The sequence below is a fragment of the Oncorhynchus tshawytscha genome, linkage group LG19, assembly GCF_018296145.1.
Source record: "Oncorhynchus tshawytscha isolate Ot180627B linkage group LG19, Otsh_v2.0, whole genome shotgun sequence".
Lineage (NCBI taxonomy): Eukaryota > Metazoa > Chordata > Actinopteri > Salmoniformes > Salmonidae > Oncorhynchus > Oncorhynchus tshawytscha.
Genome location: NC_056447.1, coordinates 3269154 through 3278910, shown reverse-complemented (window position 1 = coordinate 3278910; position 9757 = coordinate 3269154). Strand labels below are relative to the sequence as shown.

The 9757-nt window shown below is 40.4% G+C and overlaps 1 protein-coding gene across 2 annotated transcripts in view; it reads left to right on the top strand.

Annotated features, from left to right (window-relative positions):
• Nucleotides 1–5097: 5097 nt before the first annotated feature.
• Nucleotides 5098–9757, top strand: part of LOC112218227 (GRAM domain-containing protein 4) — a 37820-nt gene continuing 33160 nt past the window's right edge. Inside the window, exon 1 of one of the 2 annotated variants that reach the window (XM_042301227.1) lies at nucleotides 5098–5433. The gene's annotated coding sequence lies outside the window, so the exon portion shown is untranslated. The remainder of the gene's footprint in view (nucleotides 5434–9757) is intronic. The other variant, XM_024378854.2, reaches the window with a different exon arrangement.

The window sequence follows — 9757 nt, the reverse complement described above, 5'->3', positions numbered from 1 at the left end:
ACTGATGGCGGGATTGTGCATTCCTGGTGTAACTCGGGCAGTTGTTGTTGCCATCCTGTACCTGTCCCGCAGGCAGGTGTGATGTTCAGATGTACCGATCCTGTGCAGGTGTTGTTACACATGGTCTGCCACTGCGAGGACGATCAGCTGTCCGTCCTGTCTCCCTGTAGCGCTGTCACCGCAGGTGTGTGTGATGTATGTGTGTGTCGTGTGTGTCCAGTTTGTGTCCAGTGTGTGTATGTCCGATGTGTGTTTTCCACTGTGTCCACACTGGACACACCTCTACATACAATTAAAAAAAAAAAATATTTACATTTTTACCCCTTTTTTCTCCCCAATTTCGTGGTATCCAATTGTTGTAGTAGCTACTATCTTGTCTCATCGCTACAACTCCCGTACAGGCTCGGGAGAGACGAAGGTTGAAAGTCATGCGTCCTCCGATACACATATAGATTGTATTGAGTATACAGTCCACACCATATCTATTTTGACAGTGAAGATAACATTTTAAATGTGACTCTGTACTCCAGCATTTTGGATTTCAGATCAAATGTTTCATATGAGGTGACAGTAGATAATGTCACCTTTTATTTGAGGGTATTTCCATACATATCTGTTTCACCGTTTCGAAATCAAAGCACTTCATGTATCTAGTTCCCCTATTTGAATAAGTCGCACGTATTCTGACCAATTCACTTATAGTGTATTAAACTAGGGAAACGTTTACCTCTCATGGCCACATGGTGTCATCTTCATTGTTAATGTTATTAATTTAATGTTAATGCACACAAAGTGCATAGTGCTAATAATTTAATTTGATAGTTGTTGATTTTTAATATTAAACTTGACTAAATGATTTCATTGTGAGTATCAGTACTTTTTGAACATTCCCATCACATTTGAATAATACTGCGATAATACTGATAACAGGGATAATTTCATAACTTTTTAGTTAGATGAGAGACGAAGAAGAAAAGGACTGAAAATGGCTGATGGTGTCGATCCTCCTATTCGGATACATTGAGGTCCTTTACAAGATTTGCCTGAAGGCAATAATGGCAAAGGAAGGAAATGCAAAGGAAGGAAATGCATCACCTCAGGGTACACCACCTTTTGACCTATGCACTCGCTGGGCCTGGGTCCTCGTCACTGCCGTCGCCAACCCACCAGTGGTGTGTATTCATGGATGCCAAGAGAAGCCAGGCTTCCCAAAAAAATTGACCAATATTTTTTAGACATCAAATATTTGATCTTTTGCCTCTCTATGTTTCATCATTTTCCTTCAATTCGCAAGAGGCTGAATGCATCTCACCGGATAAGGCGAGCAATACAGCTCCCTCTCTCTACGTGTAGGCCATCTATTTCATACCGTCTGGCCCAAACGGGTATGACATTGTTGCCGCCCGTAGCATTGAATGCAATGCAAGGGAAGCACAAGCATTTGGCCTCCCTTGACGAGAAAAGTATCCAAAACAAATTGCCAAAACTGAGCGAACTCAACTGTGAATGGTCCTGGTGCACCCCAATAAAGTGTCAAGGGAAGCCCGCTTGGATGTCAAATCAAATGAGCCGAATAAAACAGATGTAGACCTTACTTACAAGCCCTTAACCAACAATGCAGTTCATGAAATAGAGTTAAGTTGACCATTTTTGGTGTCACTCCTATTCAACCGCATTGAGAGCATACTGTACGTCATTGATAGAAACTTGAATTGTTGCATCTCGTTGTGTTGTTGTCCTCCGGTGGCCTGCCAGCTAGCTAAAATGGGTCCTTTCCTAAATTAGCCATGGAGGAAGATAGGGGTTTGGACTTCTGGTTTTACTTAATTCTCTGTACTAGCCAATGATTATAACGGTGATTCTGATCCAACCATACATTCATACATTGTGCCCCTGGCCTGAGAGGATGGAAGTTCAATATGTACTTTGATGTAAAAGACTAATGTTAACTAGCTAACATTGCTCATGAATGGAAGTTAGGCTAGCGAGCAAGCATTTTAGCCATTTTAACCTATGACAACAACAAATACAAGTGTTTATTGTATGACAGAGTGATAGACCGTTTCGTCAACATGAAAGTGAGGAGGATGGCATTGGAATATCTCTACAAGTAGGGTGAATCAACATATTTTCTACTTGCGCACACACACACACACACACACACACAGAAATCAGAACCATGGACAGGCACATCATATTTAGCTTACGTTGATTGCAGGCCAGGCAGCAGGCCAGGCTGCCAGGGTGCAGGCCAGGCTGCCAGGGTGCAGGCCAGGCTGCCAGGGTGCAGGCTAGGCTGCCAGGGTGCAGGCCAGGGTACAGGCCAGGGTGCAGGCCAGGCAACAGGCTGTTAGCCAGCCTGACAGCTTAGTGGAGTCTTAGTGGGATCTGCCACTAGCAGTCAGTGTAGTCAGCTCATGTATCCCCATTGAGACAGTGTCTGTGCCTCGATCTAGGTTGGGCAAAACTAAAGATGGCAGTGTTCGCTTTAGCAATCTCACTGGAATAAAGACCTCCTCCATTCCTGCATTATTGAAAGAGATTGTGATATCTCACATTTCAAAATAATGCTACTTAATGTTAGATCCCTCACTTACAAGGCAGTTATAGTCAATGAACTAATCACTGATCATAATCTTGATGTGATTGGCTTGACTGAAACATGGCTTAAGCCTGATGAATTTACTGTGTTAAATGAGGGCTCTCCTTGTCCAACATGTCTCCGGACCTACTCACTGCCGTAGTCATACTATGGACCTAGTTTTGTCCCGTGGAATAAATATTGTGAATCTTAATGTTTTTCCTCATAATCCTGGACTATCGGACCACCATTTTATTACGTTTGGAATCACAACAAATAATCTGCTTCTACCCAATCCCAAAGGATCATCAAAAGCCATGCTATAAATTCTCGGGACAACCCAAAGATTCCTCAATGCCCTTCTAGACTCCCTCCGCCTACCCAAGGACGTCAGAGTACAAAAATCGGTTAACCACCTAACTGAGAAACTAAATGTAACCTTGCGTAATACCCTAGATGCAGTCGCACCCCTAAAAACAAAAAACATTTGTCATGAGAAACTAGCTCCCTAGTATACAGAAAATATCCGAGCCCTGAAGCAAGCTTCCAGAAAATTGGAACATAAATAGTGCTACACCAAACTGGAAGTCTTCCGATTGGCTTGGAAAGACAGTACTGTGCAGTATCGAAGAGCCCTCACTGCTGCTCAATCATCCTATTTTTCAACTTAATTGAGGAAAATAAGAACAATCCAACATGTATTTTTGATACTGTCGCAAAGCTAACTAAAAAGCAGCATTCCCCAAGAGAGGATGGCTTTCACTTCAGCAGCAAGCTTTGCTTGGTGCTCCTATGTTGAACATAATACATGTCTCCCTATCCACCAGATGTGTACCAAATTCACTAGAAGTGGCAGTAATAAAGCCTCTCCTGAAAAAGACAAACCTTGACCAAGAAAAAAAAACTATCGGCCTATATCGAATCTCCCATTTTGCTCAATTCTTTTGTTGAAAAATCTGTTGCACAAAAGCTCACTGCCTTCCTGAAGACAGTGTATACGAAACACTTCAGTCTGGTTTTAGACCCCATCATAGCACTGAGACTGCACTCGTGAAGGTGGTAAATGACCTTTTAATGGTGTCAGACCAAGGCTCTGCATCTGTCCTCGTGCTCCGAGACCTTAGTGCTGCTTTGACACCATTGATCACCACATTCTTTTGGAGAGATTGGAAACTGAAATTGGTCTACAAGGACAAGTTCTGGCCTGGTTTAGATCTTATCTGTCAGAAAGATATCAGTTTGTCTCTGTGGATGGTTTGTCCTCTGACAAATCAACTGTAAGTTTCGGTGTTCCTCAAGGTTCCGTTCTAGGACCACTATTGTTTTCACTATATAATTTACCTCTTGGGGATGTTATTCGAAAACATAATGTTAACTTTCACTGCTATGCAGATGACACACAGCTGTACATTTCAGTGAAACATGGTGAAGCCCCAAAATTGCCCTTGCTAGAAGCATGTGTTTCAGACATAAGGAAGTGGATGGCTGCAAACTTTCTACTTTTAAATTCGGACAAAACAGAGATGCTTGTTCTAGGTCCCAAGAAACAAAGAGATCTTCTTTTGAATCTGACAATTAATCTTAATGGTTGTACAGTCGTCTCAAATAAAACTGAAGGACCTCTGCGTTACTCTGGACCCTGAACATATCAAGACTGTTACAAGGACAGCTTTTTTCTATCTTTGTAACATTGCAAAAATCTGAAAATTTCAGTCCAAAAATGATGCAGAAAAGTTCATTCATGCTTTTGTCACTTCAAGATTAGACTACTGCAATGCTCTACTTTCCGGCTACCAGATAAAGCACTAAATAGACTTCAGTTAGTGGTAAACACAGCTACTAGAATCTTGACTAGAACCCCAAAATTTGATCATATTACTCCAGTGCTAGCCTCTCTACACTGGCTTCCTGTAAAGGCAAGGGCTGATTTCAAGGTTTTATTGCTAACCTACAAAGCATTACATGGGCTTGCTCCTACCTATCTTTCCGATTTGGTCCTGCCGTACATACCTATACGTTCACTACGGTCACAAGACGCAGGCCTCCTTATTGTTCCTAGAATTTCTAAGCAAACAGCTGGAGGCAGGGCTTTCTTCTGTAGAGCTCAATTTTTATGAAATGGTCTGCCTACCCATGTGTGAAGGTGAATGCAAAGGCACTGGAGCGATGAACCACCCTTGCGGTCTCTGCCTGGCCGGTTCCCCTCTCTCCACTGGGATTCTCTGCCTCTAAACCTATTATGGGGGCTGAGTCACTGGCTTACTAGTGCTCTTCCATTCGGTCCCTAGGAGGGGTGTGTCACTTGAGTGGGTTGAGTCACTGACGTGATCTTTCTGTCCAGGTTTGGCGCCCCCCTCCGGTTCATGCTGTGGGAGATCTTCATGGGCTACACTCGAGAATCCAGATTGGGACACCTCCCATAGGCCTACGTTTTCGGAGAGGTGAAAATGCCCCTTTCCACTCCCCTCTACAATATGAATCTAAAGTATAACATTTTTCCATCAACGGCCATGTAGTTGACTCTCAGACAAGCATGGCTTCACTCAAACGAGTTCGGCTAGAGTCCTGGTGCTAGCTGGGATTACAATTTGATGTTTACTTTGTGTCAAATTAACTAATTGTTTTCTTTTGCTGAATTTATATAACAACAGTCCAACCTTGTTTAGCATCATCTAGTCAAATTGCATCGGTTTGCATCAGTTTCAATAGGTGACTTTTAATTTGAAGGCGAACCGCCGATTCCGCTATTGTTGTCCACAGCACACTGGTCTATGAAACACTGACAGGTGAGAAAGGGCGACCGACGGACTAACAACAGCGTTAATGGAACTTTTTTGCTGATTTCGTTATGGGTAAGAAACTTTCTGACCGGTTCTTATTTATTTAACCTCAGTTCTAAGATCAACAGGCGCAGTCCTGTGCAATTTCTCGTGGCACCAAAATATATTGGTTTAATTCGATATCAGGCTCTCATTCTGCGCTCATAGAGAACATGATATTTTCACAACGTGCCTTGCCCTGAACACATTTAAAGTTTTTGATAGAATTCTATAATTTAGCCTAGCATAACCTACTGTTAATGTCTTATATGTACCATTGCCTCCTTTTACTTTTGTGTTAGCCAGTACTACGACTAAAACTGGCTACTTTTGTCTGCTTTACAATATTTCAACAATCAAACGTTACACTGTAACAATGTTCTTCAATCAAGATTAGCTGGTGACGGCGCAACATCGTATAACGAAATGATGTTTGTACGCGTGTTTCTACAAACCCTCATCCAAACGTCTTGCACTTGAACGTTCAATTTTTACATTTCATTTTACAGTGATATGTGGCGATGTAATCTGCCCAGCAGCTACATAATTCAGTCTGTTGGCCCATTTAAAAACACATAATGACCATTAACAAAGACCGTACAACCTAAAGGACCAAACAACATGTACCATACTGCCTCTCTGTCATTAATATATATAAGTTTATTGATCTCCTGTTCAGGGAGTGGTTCTTAGTGTGTTGCACCCAATGGTATACATTTACACTAGATCACTAAAAGGGGTGCAGTTTTGAACCCTACGCGCCTCCATCTTGGCACAACCCACCATAAGAAAAATAAATCCCATCAATTCACTAACTTTGTACATTGTAACGCAAAATATGCTGATTTCAAATCTGATTGCCGCCTAAACTTTATTCGTTCACTTAATCGGTCTCTCTCACGTCTCTCCCAAAGAAGATCTATTGCCTCAGCGAACTGACTGTGTCTGTGAATAGGGCTTCCACAGGCCACCTCGTGAATGACCACATTACTGGTTAGAGATAGTGGGCACTTTTGTAAAATAAGCTATTTTTATTTAGATGTTGTTGATCAGTACAATAAAACAAGCTCAATAACTCAATGCATGCACACACACACACACACCTATTGGCAGGGTAGTCTAGTGGTTAGAGTGTTGGACTAGTAACTGGAAGGTTGCAAGTTCAAATCCCCGAGCTGACAAGGTACAAATCTGTTGTTCTGCCCCTGAACAGGCAGTTAACCCACTGTTCCTAGGCTGTCATTGAAAATAAGAATTTGTTCTTAACTGACTTGCCTAGTTAAATAAAGGTAAAATGAAATATTGAATATGCATTCAACTGTATTATGAATAGGCCTAGGCTTGATTTACCCAATAGAAATGTACCATTAAAATTATCACTGTTACCAAAGTGAAATTGATTATATGATTTATTCATTTATTCACATGGCTGTCACTGAAAAATGTTGACTTGTAAAATTGAATGATATTGAACTCAAAATATTCCCAATGATTAAACAGAGCAGAGTTTCTCTCTGGCTCAAGTGCCATTCTGTGATTTTGGTTAATATGCCTTTTTTGCCATGGTATCGTGATAGTATTGAAAATCGTGATACCAAACCCGGTATTGATGTAAACATTTTGGTAATGTGACAACACTGTCACATAAGACATTTACCCTTTACATCTTCCATTTGTGAGAGATTTGTGAGAGACTGTAAAAAAAAGTTGCATTATGCTCCCTTTCCTCCTGATCAGTAACTTGTTGCCAGGACTGAAAATAGGGTAAATCCATTTGAATTCAACCCCTTTTTGTCAGCATTCATTTTGATTTAAACAACTTTCCATACATATTTGCTCATGGAAGAAGCAGTCAGAAATGTACTTTTTGGACCAGAATGCCAAAACATTCAGTGTGTAAAGGTGCTCAAAGTTGACCCATTTTTCATACCCCACCATACCATGCGACATTCATGTCTTCATCACTGTAAAAGATAAACGGTTGATTGATTATCATTTAAAAGCATAGTGTTCTCAAACAATTGGAATATTTAAAAAAAAAAAAATATTTGAATAAATTTTTTTTAACCTTTAACATCAATTATCTAAACACACGTATTTTCATATTCACATACAGTTAATTCGGAAAGATACTACCGCCACCGTGCTTCACCGTAGGGATCGTGCCAGGTTTCCTCCAGAAGTGACACTTGGTATTCAGGCGAAAGAGTTCCTTCTGGCCACCATAAAGGCCTGATTGGTGGAGTGCTGCAGAGATGGTTGTCCTTCTGGAAGGTTCATCCATCTCCACAGAGGAACTCTGGACCTCTGTCAGTGACCATCGGGTCAATGATTTCTCAGTTTGGCCAGACTGCCAACTCTAGGAAGAGTTTTGGTGGTTCCAAACTTCTTCCATTTTTAAGAATGATGGAGGCCACTATGTTCTTGGAGACCTTCAATGCTGCAGGCATCTTTGGTACACTTCCCCAGATCAGTGCCTCGACACAATCCTGTCTCAGAGCTCTACAGACAATTCCTTCGACCTCATGGCTCGGTTTTTGCTCTGACATGCACTTTCAACTATGGGACCTTATATAGACAAGGTGTATGCCTTTCCAAATCATGTCCAATTTAATTGAATATACCACAGGTGAACTCCAATCAAGTTTTAGAAACAACTCAAGGATGATCAATGGAAACAGGATGCACCTGAGCCCAATTTCGAGTCTCAAAGCGAAGGGTCTGAATACTTGAATACTTATGTAAATAAGGTATTTCTGTTTTTTTGCTTGTTATATATGTAAAAGATTTCTAAAATCATATTTTCGCTTTGTCGTTATGGGGCACTGTGTAAAGATTGATGAGGATTTTTTTTATTGAATCCATTTTAGAATAAGGCTGTAACGTAACAAAATGTGGAAAAAGTCAAGTGGTCTGAATACTTTCCGAAGGCACTGTATGTTGTAGCGTAGACCATATTTCACATCATCTGAGGTTTTTGTGTTGTGCCCGTCATTATTTGAGACACAACATGCTCTTGAGTACAGGGTGGGTTTCATTTCAATCGTATAAATATAATTCATAGAATGGACCTATCCCTTCAGACCACTGCAATTTAGCTGGTATACCATTGACATTTTTATTGAAATTTTTACCACACCCACCATTGAGCATTAACTTAAATGGTCATGTCTATTCTATTATCCATATTTCTATGATTTCAATTGGTTTCCTATTGAGTTTGACAGTATAATATAAAACTGATATTTCCATTCAAGTCAACATTCTCTGATGTGTGGACACCCAACCTTGTTTGTGGTAGCATTTGAAAGTAGAAATGTAAATTTCTTCCCAATTTTAGTACATTTATCAGTCAACATGACACCCACCGTGCATTCAAGAGTGGACACAACACAAAACCTTAGATTATGTAAAATAGGGTCTAAGCTACAACATATGGAAAAAATCGGAGTAGAAGAATTTAAAATAATTGCTGTTAAAAGTTTAGGAAATTACAATTTGTATTATTAAAAAAAAAACATTTTTTTTCTTCCAGAAATGATCAAATAGTTTGACAACCCTGTTTGTAAGCTTTTTACATGATATCAAACTCAACCCTTTATCTTTTCCAGTGATGGTATGGTGGGGTATGGCATTCAGGTCCAAAAAGTTACTTTCTGAGTACTTCTACAATGGGCAAATATCTATAGAATGTATCATTCAAATCAAAAGGGCTGCTGTCAAAAAGTGACTGAATTCAAATGGATTTACCCTATAGGCTTAGAGGATTTTAGTCTTCTCATTGCTCTGTTTACTTTGCCTTTGTGCACAGACACAGACATCACACCTTTCTGCTCGTGATTTTCTCTCAATTGGGAGGGCTTAGCTTCATATGTCAAACCCCTTAACTCAGAAAAGATTAATGGTTAACCTTAGTCCATTCTTAGACTTTAGCATCTATTCATGAAGTTATCTTCTGGCTGGGGGAGTTTTTAAAGGGCGATTGCACTTCCTGATTTGGCCTTGTTTTTCATCAATGCTCATTTAGAAATCCTTGCAGCTATGACAAAAGTCAAATGAGACTTGTCTTGAGGGTGTGGTTTGATGTGGTTGTTTCTTGGGTGTGTCTTTGGCATTCAATCACAACAAACAAGACCAGTAGTGAGTATAGTGAGGTAAGCTAATCTAGCTTTGCTATGGAGAGAATTAAGTTTTGAAGTTGAGGACTTCTCCTCTCCAGACGGATTCGCCATCTCAAGATGGAAAGCTAATTCAGTTCTTGGTGAAATACTGCACCAAATATCTTTAGTTAGATGTAAAATTGCGAGACTAAGATCTCCTCTGCAAAACGTCAAAATGAATGACCGATTTCTTGAGT